The sequence below is a fragment of the Carcharodon carcharias genome, chromosome 23 (assembly GCF_017639515.1).
Source record: "Carcharodon carcharias isolate sCarCar2 chromosome 23, sCarCar2.pri, whole genome shotgun sequence".
NCBI classification, from domain to species: domain Eukaryota; kingdom Metazoa; phylum Chordata; class Chondrichthyes; order Lamniformes; family Lamnidae; genus Carcharodon; species Carcharodon carcharias.
The window spans coordinates 26,889,410-26,902,630 of record NC_054489.1 but is presented as its reverse complement, the minus strand read 5'-3'; the positions used below and the strand labels follow the sequence as shown (position 1 = coordinate 26,902,630).

At 41.5% G+C, this 13,221-nt stretch overlaps 1 long non-coding RNA gene across 1 annotated transcript in view; it reads left to right on the top strand.

The window, feature by feature from the left end:
* The first annotated feature begins 844 nt into the window (after positions 1-844).
* Positions 845-13,221, top strand: part of LOC121294036 — a 55,720-nt gene continuing 43,343 nt past the window's right edge. The window contains exon 1 of the long non-coding RNA XR_005946682.1: positions 845-894. This is a non-coding gene — a long non-coding RNA (uncharacterized LOC121294036). The remainder of the gene's footprint in view (positions 895-13,221) is intronic.

The window sequence follows — 13,221 nt, the reverse complement described above, 5'->3', positions numbered from 1 at the left end:
CCCAAATTCTAGCTGATTTCTGTGGGCTACCTCATTGAAGCTACTGATTTAGTCGCAACAGCAGACAAGCCAAGAATTGTTGGCTTTTGTGCATATGTTGTTTAATTGCTTTGTTCATCTTTCAAGGCTTTCACTTGGGAGCTAAATAGTACTTAGTCTGTGTTTTGGGTGTCTGCTATCTAATCCATGCAGCTGCCTCAATTGTTTTAAACCTGTCTCTTGCCACACAATCCTCTGTGTTTAGATCTTGTCTTAGTGCTTGTTAACAATTAAAGTTGTACACTTTTTCTTCAAGCTTATGTTGAAATTTCAGTTGATCCCATTTTGCCCACTTTCTTTGCATTATTAATGAATATAACATAAATATTGTTTTATTTGAATAGTATAGTATAGGTTGAATGGTATGGTGGATCACCATCCTAGACGCATGCTCCAATGTATTGTTGAAAAAAATAACATTGGTTGTTCTCAATATTCTTGTCTCTCTCATCTGTGGGTCTTTGGCCAGCTTACTCATCTCTGTATCGAGATACTAAGTTACTCATTTATCTTTGTTTTTGCTTTTCCCTTCGTTATAATCCTCATAATGTATATCCTGGTGCCACTTTTACTATTGGTTTCCTGCCATGTTTCCTCTGTGTGTCATTTCTGTTTTTCTTTAAACTTAATCTGCTGCCATAGTGAGGTGTCTCATCAGACAAACTGGTTAAGAATTATAGTGGTAAGCAAGCATAAGAGATAGACACCCTAGGACTCGAACCTATAATCATCTCCAGGGGAGAAAGGCAGGCACTCAGCCACCTATCTTAATGGAACACCCACAGAGTGCCGCTAATGGTGGCACTGGAGATCTCCATACAGAAACAGACTGGTCCACCCTCCCTGCTGAAGGAGGTAAGATGGTGGTGTGACATTGTAATGGCAGAACCAAATGTCAGGAAAAACTATGAAAAAATGAAAGGTAAAAACTTATGAAAAACACAAGTTGTTATGTGCAGTTGAAAACTGAAAAGATTTTCAAGGCAAGGTATTTACAATTTTCACAGTTCTACAGCAAGAATGGCAATAACCTCCTTCTTTGCAGTAAATGTACAATTATGGCAATGACAAATATAAGAATGCTGATATGTATGTTTTTCAATGGTCAGTTTTCAAATACACTTTTAAAAATTGCTATTAGATTCAATGGGCTTGGTCTGATTGGGGGTAGATCGATGGAAATCAAAGTCAGGAGAGACGTATAATGGCTGGTGACTCACGATTATCCATTTTACACCATTGCACATAGATCTACACCACTGAATATTTTTTGAACGGAATGCATCACACATTTGTTTCAGCTACATACAGTAGTTGACGAAGTTTCAGCGAATAAAATCACAGGATATACTGCAGATAACAAAGGGATAATAATTTAGTTGATAATCTTTTAGGACATTGATAATATCCTTCAAAGTAACAACAGATGCTTCAGCCCACAAGCACCACAAGCCTAAGTTCTGTTGATGTCACGAGTGGGTAATTTGTCTGTAAACCATTATTAACTGATGAGTTCCTCTTGCACTTGTTGAAAAAAAGAGTCATGGAATGTAGGAGTTATTTTTCTTTTAAATTATGTATTTGATACAGCATTTGTTTTATTGACAGTTGTTCTTTTCCGATATTTAAAATTAATGTAAATCTGCAGTCTTCCAACGGGCACTCTTAACTGTAGAAAGGTTTAGATTCATATGTTGGATAATTTATTCTTGAAAACTCATGGAATGCTCATTTGATGCTGCTCTATGTAACCAAAAAGAGATCCCTGTACTTGTAAACAGTGGATATGGAAATAGGGCTGTGGGCTTAACAACATCGTCCCACTGCTGAGTTTTGTAATGAGGTTCAGTGATCACAGATGCCAGGCCATTCATTAACCTCTTTCTGACAGTACAATAAAGGCAGCAAAACTCCCAATCCCTTTGATTTTTTTACATTGGCCCACGAAGGGTTATTATTACTTAGCTGAAGTTTGAGATCTAAATTGCAGGCTACTGTGCTGTCAGTCAGGTTGATGGAATGCAGACAAGACTGCCTTGGGCTCAGTGTGGTTACAGTTCCACCCAGGAGACAAGCCTAGGCGCCCTTACTCCAGAGATTTTTGGGTACAATCCAGGGACCGTGAGCTTTTTCTTTAACACACCCATCTTATGCCATTCCATTTAAAAGGGAAATATTTAATTTGTTTTGCTACTAATTTCTTTGATTCCTTTTTCAGTTTTGCACCAATATATCCCAAAATGTATGAATAGGAATGACTGTATTTTTGTAGTGGTTATTTGGTTCATTTTCATGAGTAGAAAAGAGAGTTTGAAGATCAAATCTGAATTGGTATAATTAGCCACAATATTCAAAACCAGATATGAAGTTGTCTCAATTTGTAGTCATATGGTCTTGTCTCCTTAAATGAATTGCTACACATGTTCAATGAGGGACACATAATCTATCATCTGGGAATTGCAATCTTTGTTAATAATTCTGAAGTCACAACAGTAAAGACAATTCGACATGAGGAATTGGTTGAAGATTTCTATCACATTTCAGGTTTTTATTAGTAAGTGTCTGTATTAAAAGGATTGACAGAATTGTTCTAATAGCTCTGTTACAGCTAGTGAAAATCTGGCTACTAATTTATTCTTCAAATATTCCTTGCCATTTTTCATTCATGGAGGAACAATTCTGCGATTCAGTGCTGTAACTAACTATTGTTAGCTATAACTTTCATTGTCATCTTTGGGATTGGGTACAAGCCTTCACTTTCTGCTTTTTGCTAATGTCTGAAGTTTTCACTTCAGTTTCTGGGGAATTTTTGTTCACAGTGCAAGACCATTTAGATTCTTTGTGGGTAGGCACATTCAGCATGAGGCCAATAATGTCAGTTTGATAAATGGAATAGCCCATTGTGTGCTCTTTTCAAGTTAGGACTAATCGGTATTATTAGGATACAATGCACATTGTTAACTTATGCTTTACTGATCCTGGGGATTCTTGATGCTGACTCTTGTGTGCAAGAAAATGTAATTGTTTCATTCTTCCTTTCCATTTTCCTTCATTTTGAGAAGCATAAGTTCACAGGATTAGATAATGTTTAAAATTAAAATGTTCGCTATGTTGGTAGAAGGCTATCTACTTTCTTCCTGAAAGCAGCAGCAATGTTACCTTGAAAGATTTTTTTTTAAAATGCCACAATCCTTCAAAAATTTCTTTCTTCTTTCATGATTCTTAAGTTTTTGACGGTTGCAATTTTATAAGCTGTTTTGCTTCATAGTATTCATGAGAAATATGGATTAGAATGTTGATGAACCTGCTAGCAACAAAGTTAATCAAATACTTTGATGGATTTTATATGTTCTTACTTTCAGTACTGAAAAATTGAATATGATGTGAAGCAGTTTGTATCGTAGCTTACGTTCGAGAGAGTTCGGAGAAAATTGACCATTATCATTCTGGTCATCAAAGCATTAAATAATTAAGAAAGGTTCGGAGAATTAAACTTTTGGAGGAAAATAGATTGGATGGATTTGGATCCTTTGAATGGTAGGAGATAAACAGATGTTATAATCAGAAATAAATGGAAAGTCTCAAGTAGAATTATGACCATTTTTCTCCCTAAAAGACAACAAATATAAAGTGTAGGACCTCATTAAAAGTAATAAACATTGTATTAACTGTTTGATAAAGGACGAGACGGAAAAACTGGAATTGGAGATTGTGAAGATCTATATTGGAAAACAGGATAAAATATGACATGGAGCACCATGGCTCGGATTTTCAGCCACAAGCCAGGTGTGGAGAGTAAGGAGAGCTACCAGCTCCACAAATCCAACAATGGCTGCTCGTACATCAAATATTTGGTCTGGGGAGTGGGCTAGATTAAAAGTTGGGTTGGGTGACCCTGGAAGAACTGAGGAGACTGCCAAGTGCAGAGGCAGGCTGGGTGGAAGGCCTGCCTTGAGGCTCTGGCACTGTGTCCAAAATTTTAAAAAGTAGAACAAAACATGAAACATCCCTCCAGTCCTCACCCCTCACATCCCCTCATTCCACCACTTACTCCCCATGCCCCATCTATGTCACCTTATGCCCCTCTGCCCAACCCCATGGCCCCTCATACCCTCCATGCCAACCTATGTCCCATACCCACCACCCTTTGCCCTTACACCCACCATGCCAACTCACCCATTATCCACCATGTGTAGACCTCAGGACCCATGCAATGAGATTAAAAGCTATAAGTGTCTGTTGCAGCCTGCACTAAATTGAAAAAAAAACTCATTCATAAATGCCTTTTACTACATTTACATTCCTGCAACTACATAGAGTCCTATGACAACAAACATTCCAATGAAGTGCACAATCCCTTATAACAAGCATTGGAATTCATAGTCCCACTTCAGACAATCTATAACCACTTGTAGCTGTCAATCCAACTGTGAAATGTCAGGCAACCTACTGTGATATTGGAGGTTGTGAAATCAGTAAAGCAGCAGTAATCTGGTTAAGGAGGCCATCAGGCTTATGTCAACAGGCAGAGTGAAATAGCAAGCAATAATTTTCTTTAAACACACCAGATTTTTTTTCAAAGATTTAAAAGGCAGGACTTTTAAATGCCTTGACAGTTTCACAGCTCCCTTTGCAGGTGCTTTTGACAGTTTCTCTTGACACTTTTGACAGTTGATTTTGACAGGCCTGTTGACAGTTCCAATGAGTTTATGCACTTTTTTTCAAACCTCCTTACTTTTAACGATACCAAAGGGTACCATATCTCCCATTAAGGGTATCTGACCTCTACCAAAGTACACCTTATTTCCACCAAAGGGCACCTGACCTTCCCCAAAGGGTGCCTCAGGACCAAATACAAAGGGATACATTGCCTTTTCAAGGGATACTGGCAAGCCAAATGAAGCCACAAAGTTCAGACCTGCTCTTACCAGATCTAAGCTGCACACTTCGGGCCTCCAAACACACCAATTCTCATTTTCGTGGGGGCAGGAATGGGGACGGGCGTATTTTGCACATGCAGGCTTTATGGAGGCTTCTGGCCATTTAAATCATCAGCTGCTTCCACTCAAGTGGGACTTTGGTAGCCTTTGATTGTGAAACAGAACTTGAGTTTCTCGGCTACTTACGTCATTTTCGCCATGACAGAGAGGCTCTCTGTTGTGGCAAAAATTTGGGCCTCTCATCTTCTGAGGGCTATTGAAATGTATTGAATGCAACTGCTTAGGTTAGAATAAGATAAATTGCAATGTTTGAATGTTATCTTTGAGCTTGGCTTGGTTAGTTTTGGGGTTACTGAGAAAGTTCAGAGAGCTTTCATTTCTTGGAAGTGTTCTACAAATTGAATAGGTTAGTTGGAAAAAATAGTTCAATGGAACAAATGAACCTTTTCCTGCTTTTTTGTTTTGTATTGATGTCTACTCTTGCTTATGTGCGCAGTAAACTAGAAAAAAATATCTACATTAATGGGCAAAAAGGTCATTTTTATTTGCCCTTCTTTTGGGTTAGTTACATGAAGGGAAGTTAGGTGATCAGCAATTCATTGCAAATGCAGTAAAGGAAGCACAAGGTGGGTCTCATAGGTCAGATGAGCTCAGAGAGGGCATGATGATTCAGGATCAAGTCAGGGGGTGTCTGGCATTTAGGTTTGGCTTGGTGGGTAGGGGGAAGATAGAGGATGCAACAGAGACAATTGAACTGGTGGTCTCAATCTTAGTTATATAGAAGTTCATCGAGTTTTTACATTAGTTGTCGGAGGTGAGGATAGAGAAGGCTGGACAAAGGGGTTTAAAAAGATGGTGTAGAGTGGAAAAAAGAAGCCAGAGGTATCTTCAATTCTCAAAATGATCCTGAAGTGGTGGTATTTTTTTGGAAAAAGAGCAAGGCCAATAGTGTGTGTGTAGTCCAGCCAAATCTAGCGAGGAATGGCAAAATCAATTATGTGCTATATTCACTGAAATTAGTTTCCTTGGGCTTGAGGGACAAAAGATGGGGGCCAATAAAGTTGAGAATAAGAGTTTTACTGGGGTTAAGGGCATTAAAGGTGGCAGGGAGGGAATGGGTGAGCAGATTAATAGCTGCAGAAATATCATGGCAAATGGAGGGGCAAAGGCTGAAAAGTTGGGGGTTTGAGGGTTTGAAAGTGCAGCTGTAAGTGATTTGGGGGAGAGCTTTTTCCATGGGTGAACACGAAAAGAGATGGGATTCGGAAGAGGGAAGAATGGAGTGATTCATGCAAGGAAGTATTTGGATCTCATTATCTGTGATTGATTCAATGGCAGTTGATAGGTCACTTGAGTTGACTTGGTTGAGGGAGTTCTGTGTGTATATGTGTAGGAGAATTTATAAAGAAGAGAATATATGGTAAGTAACATGGCTATAGTGTATTAAAATTAAAAGGTAAAGATTAATTTAAACTTATGAGAGAAACTCAAATAATTTATTAGTATTGCTGAGATGTGTCGTACCTTTGAAATATATTCCAACCTCAGGTGCTGTAAAATATCAACAGACAGAGCTCATAGTGGGTGATTTTAGTTCATTTTTACCAAGCAGTCTGTCAGCTACATGTATTATGGTGGACAGCAGCAGACAAATAGGGCAGAATTTTACATTCGGCATGCGGGCATGCCTGACACACCCTGGTGTAATATGACACACGATGACGTCGGGCGTGTGTCCCAATGTCATCATGAACTCGCGCGATATTTCATTTGGTGGGTACGTACCGGAGTCGGCTGTGCGCTCACCGATAATTGAAAGGTCTATTAAGGCCATTAACAAGGTAATTAAAATCAAATTTATGCTGCCCATCCAACCTTACTGTTGGCAGGCAGGTGAAAAGGCCAAGCGGCCTTTACATTTTTTAGAAAACCTCATCCACGAGCGGGATGAGGTTTCCTAAAGCAAATAAACGTTAACTAAAAACTTTATTTTTGAATTAAAAACATATCCCAGCTCATGTGACAGAGTCACGTGCGTGAACTGCACACCAGACCCACCCTCCCTCCTCCCTTCACCCGCACAGGCAGTGCTTAGCACTGCTGCTCGCGAGCCACGCAGGGCGGGCCTTAATTGGCCCACCTATATGAAATCGCGGAGCAGAGCTGATGAAGGGAGACGTCAGCTTCCCGACCGCGCCCACCCCCCCAGCTTCCACCAAGCCCACCCGACGAGGGAAAAATTCTGGCCATTATATTAAAAAATCTTGCATCTGTAGTGATTGTGTTGCACTTAGAGGTATGGCTGGATTAAGTTTGTGTAAATAGTACTGAGTTAATTTTATGTGCTATTCATTATCGTTCAAGTCAAAGACCAACATGGGACCCCATCTACATTCATAATTTATTACCTAGCATATGGTATATTAAATAATACTTGTTTAAGCTACTTCCCCTTGTTCAGGTTGTTCAGTGTAGACATTAAACCATAAGACCATAAGACATAGGAGCAGAAATTAGGCCATTCGGCCCATCGATCATGGCTGATAAGTTTCTCAACCCCATTCTCCCGCCTTCTCCCCGTAACCTTTGATCCCCTTACCAATCAAGAACCTATCTATCTCGGTCTTAAGTACACTTAATGACCTGGCCTCCACAGCCTTCTGTGGCAATGAATTCCATAGATTCACCACTCTCTGGCTAAAGAAGTTTCTCCTCATCTCTGTTCTAAAAAGTCTTCCCTTTACTCTGAGGCTGTGCCCTCGGGTCCTAGTCTCTTCTACTAATGGAAACATCTTCCCCACGACCACTCTATCCAGGCCTTTCAGTATTCTGTAAGTTTCAATCAGATCCCCCTTCATCCTTCTAAACTCCATCGAGTATAGACCCAGAGTCCTCAAACGTTCCTCATATGTTATATTATATCCAAAATAAAGCTGGATTGAAGGTAACAATGTATACGTAATGTTGAAGGAACAGAATTATGGGAAATAAGAAATCTACAGAGATATTATTTTAGATGCAGAAAAATTAGGCACCTTCTTTACATTACATGCACTCATGTAGGTATCCAATACTTTTGTAATAAATTGATTATTTTGTCATAAACAATGAGAACTTTCTCGATTGATTTACAAAGGGTGCTGAGTTTGTTTGCTATATTAATGCACGTAAAGTTAGTTATGTCCATTAATGGTAGTTAACTGCAGATTAATTTTTGCTAAACCTATAAGACTGACTTCACAAAGAGTTAAACGGCTTTGGTAAAAATTATCATACCAGAAAATGGAGCACACTGAGAGCATCAGTGCAGCCAGCTGTACAATAACAGAATACTACCCCCCACACAGGCACCCACACACATGTACAATTCAAACAATATATATTATTAAAAAACACAAATACCCAGGACAGATTTCAAGGCTGACATCTAATGGTGGGTTTCAGATAACAGTTATAAACTACTCAAACTTCTCTCTCATGGTTTAACGATATCATCTGAACCCCTCAATTAGATTACAGCCTTGTAATCACTCTCAGGTATCCGACTATGTAAAATTGTTCATTTTTTTTACCATAATCACTGATATCCTCTGATGTCACTGCTGTGTTTTACCATGCAGGCTTTTACCTTGTACGTTTACTGTTAAATTTACTTCCTACAATTTGTCTCTTTTGTATTGTCCAATACCAACAATAAGTAAAGAGAGTATTAGTGTGGGAGGAAGAATTCATTTTGCTCCTACGTGTAGCAACTTCATAAATGGGTTCATCAAGCTTTAGTCATGCCAATATTCCCAGCAAAATTGTAAACAAGTTCCAAAATATCATGTTAAGAATATTTTTCTTCAGCTTTCATCTGTTGATCAGTCTTTTGCACATTTTCAGCATTATTGCGGATTATCACCATTTAGTTATCTTGATCTGCCACTTTTAAGGAGTCAAGCAGAAATCAGAAGTTAAATGTTGTTTAATTTCCTTACAAAGTTGCTTCAAAAAAGTTGAATAATTTCTGTGGAAAGATTGAAACAGAAATTATTACAGAATCTCTCAAACTGACAAAAGATATTGAAAATATTTTAGACTTATTGATTAGAGCATTGAGTTTGTTTTAATTTTAACTTAGACTTTGAAAAGAATTAGCTCATAGAGAAATGAGGAATACTGCCTCTGTAAAATATAATATCCTGTGTAACCTACACTTACTTCCCACACTCCCACTACAACCACACTTCCTTTCTAATATAGCACAACATATAACACCACAAACCCAATTATACAGTTCATTTTTACTTGGGTATGGCTACTTCAAACCAAGATAGAGGACTAGCTTTAAGTCTGCAATCTATCTTCAATGGCTGAAACTTTTAACACATATCAAAAGAACTTGGGCGGTAGCATCTGTGTCATTTACTGAACTGGGTTTTACATCATGAGGATTAATTGAAATGTTCACATATAAACGCTTTTTTAAATTTGCAGATGATATGTGTGAAAAGGGGGACACCGAAAAACCTACCTCCTTCAGCTTGAATCATGTCTCTTCTATCATGCAGTGGCTTTAGCAGTGTTTCTGCAGACATCTGCAGTCCAGACCATCCACCCACCCTCCTGTCTGGAGAAAGATACATAGCAGCAAGGGGCCTTTAAAAGGGCAAAAGCAGCAATGAAGAAATTGATAATCAGGGATCCTTTTATGACTCAACTGCCTCGGTGTTGTCGCACCATGTGTAAAAGCGACAGATTCTCTGAAATATTTTGGAGTTCACAGTTCCATGAAAATCCTGGTCATCCAGTTGAACATCTTCTTAACACATATACAGCTTATGCGCTTCCTCTGTGACGAACAGTCGCAACAACCACTGCAATTCAAATAGCATTTCAGTTAAAGTCATGCAAGTCAGATGTGGGAGGCTGTCATATATTACATTATCTGCCAAGAGATCAATTGTCAGGAAATAAAAAGTGCAAAATCTGCCAAAAATTGAGCAAAACTGCTTCAGTAATCACCACCTTGGCTATGTTGAATTTTGCTTCAAGAACTTTGAGTCTATATTGTTAAAATGCTCAACCATCACTTCTGTGGATTATGACTTCTAATATTCTATTTTCTTCATTATTGTACATATAACCATATTGTTCTTGTTATTTGTATATCACCACTATCATAACACATCACAGCCCTTCTCCCCTGTGATAGAAATATATAGAATTCAATGATATATTAGATAGCATGATAGCTATTGAATGCTTCTGTACTTTGTCATAACTGAATGTAGATGCATGAGGCAATGGCTTTCCAAGGCCTGGCCAAGCGTTTCAATTTTGGTTCTCAGAGCAGTTAAAAAAAAGCAGTTGTATATTTTTCAGTTTACTGATGCCAAGGTTCTTCTAGGTTCTTCTACAGAAAGAGCATTAGAAACAATCTTTCACCATTTTATTGTTGGTGTTGACATCAGAAATCCGATCAGCCCTGATTTATTCCTGATGGCGTGTTCGTAGTTTTGAAGTGGTTTAAGGGCAATTAACATTTGTAATCACTGTTGACAATAAGTCAGCTGCAGAGTGCAAAATTCAGAACCTACTTCATTTCAGCTTTGTCATTGTTGATGTATTATTAGGCATGATCAAACAGCACATCAGCTACCTGTTTAACAGATCAGTGGACTGAACAGCAGCTCATCCCTATGCTGAATACTGTTAAGACTTAGAAGCTACCACTGGCATTGAGTTTGGTTCTGTCATTGACCTAAATTGCATAAAGAGGGAAGTGCTGTTTGAAGACTATCCCTGAAGCTTGTTGATCAGGAGAGGATCTGCAGCAGTAAGCACTTTCTTGTCCACCTCTCACTCTTTGTACAGGGGGGCACCGTGCCCCTCGTTTTTCCAATGATTGCCTTGCTGCCCCCCTTGAGGAGGTGGCAGCATAGCAGGATGTCCTGGTACCCAAGGACAGGAGGAGGAGGCCCCCCCACATGACCAAACATGCCTGGGAGGAGGTGGTGGAGGTGGTGAACTCCTGCGATGTGGTGCAGCGCACCTGGATCCAGTGTTGCAAGCGCTTCAATGACCTGTTGCACTCAGGAAGGGTGAGTACCATATTGGCATTGGTCACTTAACCCAGCTGGACGGCTTTCTCCACTGGCGACCCCAGCTCCCCCAAGTCTGAGTGTAGTAACTGCATTGAATCATTGACAGCATGTGTCCTTCGCTGGATAGGTCAACAGATATTGCCCATGCTGAGGTCACCCTGAGAGGGTGGTGATGAGATCGGTTCTGCACCCACAGCATGTGGTACATTGAGACCCACATTACTGTTTTGGGGGCAACCTGGAGGAGCTGCACCTAGGCGCAGTGCTGGAACTCCAGGACATGTTACAGTCAGGGTGATGAGATGGTGAGAGGGAAGCTTCAAGGTGGCGTGGCAATGAACCATCGGCTGCCCTCTGCACTCCACATGCTTGCCCCTCCTTGCTATGGGAGGTTAGACCATGTGTTGCCTAATGTGATGTAAGCAGCATTTGGCCAAGGGGGTGGGTGCGGGGAGGATAGGGCTAGCGTCTTTGTGTGAGTGTTCGGCAGCAGCGGGGTGAGGAGGCACTGGAGCCCTGCAATGTCCCACTCTAGTTGGGGTGGGCTGTCCGTGAAGAGTGTCCAGGTACAATTAGCACTAATCAATGCTCTTCTCTCCTTTTCAGGAGAAGAATGCACATAATGCCGCCGAGCGGGTGAGGACTGGTGCCAGCCGGCACAGTTAGTGATTCCCAGCCACTTCGAGCAGGAGGCCCTAGATTTGGAGAGGCGCCCTGCGCCCAGGTCCACCAGTGTTAGTGAGGCTGGGGTGCCATGGCCAGGTATGTTTGCCCAACAGTGAGGTCACCATTGTTCTCCCAAAAGCCATGGCAGTGCTGAACGTTCAGTGATTGAAGTTTGCAACATGGCTTGACCATTGCTTATGGAAGGATGAGCGCATAATGATCCGAGGAACAGGGATACACATTGACATTGCCTCCACGTTAACTGATCCAATGTCCTTGTTCTTCCCCTCAGCATCAGCTGAGCAGGGCCAGGAGGAGGAGCAGCAGAGGCCCCCTCTCACAAATGAGGGCCCTGAAATCTCACCAGTGTCACACCATCTCTGCCAGGCAGGCACCAGCACAGGTACAAGCACCTCGGTGGGAATTAGAACATTGGCTAATGTCCCAGGGCACAGCAGTGAGGGCACTTCACAGCCACTGGAGGAGCTGGCAGAGACAGAGAGTGCCCATGGCACCAGCAGTCGGAGGGCTGCACTGGACTAGGCACATGCTCAGTCGGTGCCTGATGATGTGCCTCTGGCGTTGTCTGCAATGCAGCAAGTGCAGGAAATGCAGCCAGGTGTACGGGAGCATCTGGGGGGGATACATGAGGCTATGCTTGGCTTAGTATCCATGGTAGAGAAGTCTATGCAGACTATTGCTGAAGCAATGAGCCTCATGTCCAAGTGCCTTGTGTCCTCCATGGAGAGAGCAGCGACTCTCATGGCGAGGCTCCTCCAGGAGACCAATCAGGGCTTCCCGGGGATGTGCTCGGACCAGCAAGACCTCACATCGGCATTGACCTCAGCTGATCAGTGCCAGTGTGGGAGATAGTCTGGGCACCAAGTTCCCCAGCTCGGTGCCCATCCATCTCATCAGCAAAGCAGCTGTCTGTCATCTCTGCTGGCTCCTCTCAGGGCACTCTGGATGAAGACAGCATCTCCTCCGTCCCTCTGCCAGTGACTGTTGCATCCGATGAACCTACAATGGCTGGGGAGATGCCAGCTGTGGAACTGGCAGCTCCATCCCAGGCGGGGTCATCAAAGGCTCCTCGGGCCAGAGGATGACTGCCAAGGTCATTGAGGACAACAGGACAGCAGAGTCAGCAGGCTGTCTCTGATACCACTCTCAGCGAGGGAGCAGCACCAAGACGTAGCACCTGAAAATGTAATCATAAGATACCTTAGGCACACCACGGGTTTATCACTTAACACCTTTTTCATTTTGTTTCATTAAGCTTCTTTGGCAGCAGTATTAAATTCAGACATGTCACCATGGCTGAGGTCGCCTCTTTTGTACTGCAGGTGGATGGTTTCCAATAATATAATGAGTGCTTTGTGGGACAATCAGCTTTATTAACAAGGACCTTAGTTAATGTTCCTAACCAGGCAGATTTTGAATTTAGGTCTTGAATATGGAGCATGCAGCCCAGGCTTGTCCTGGAGGCC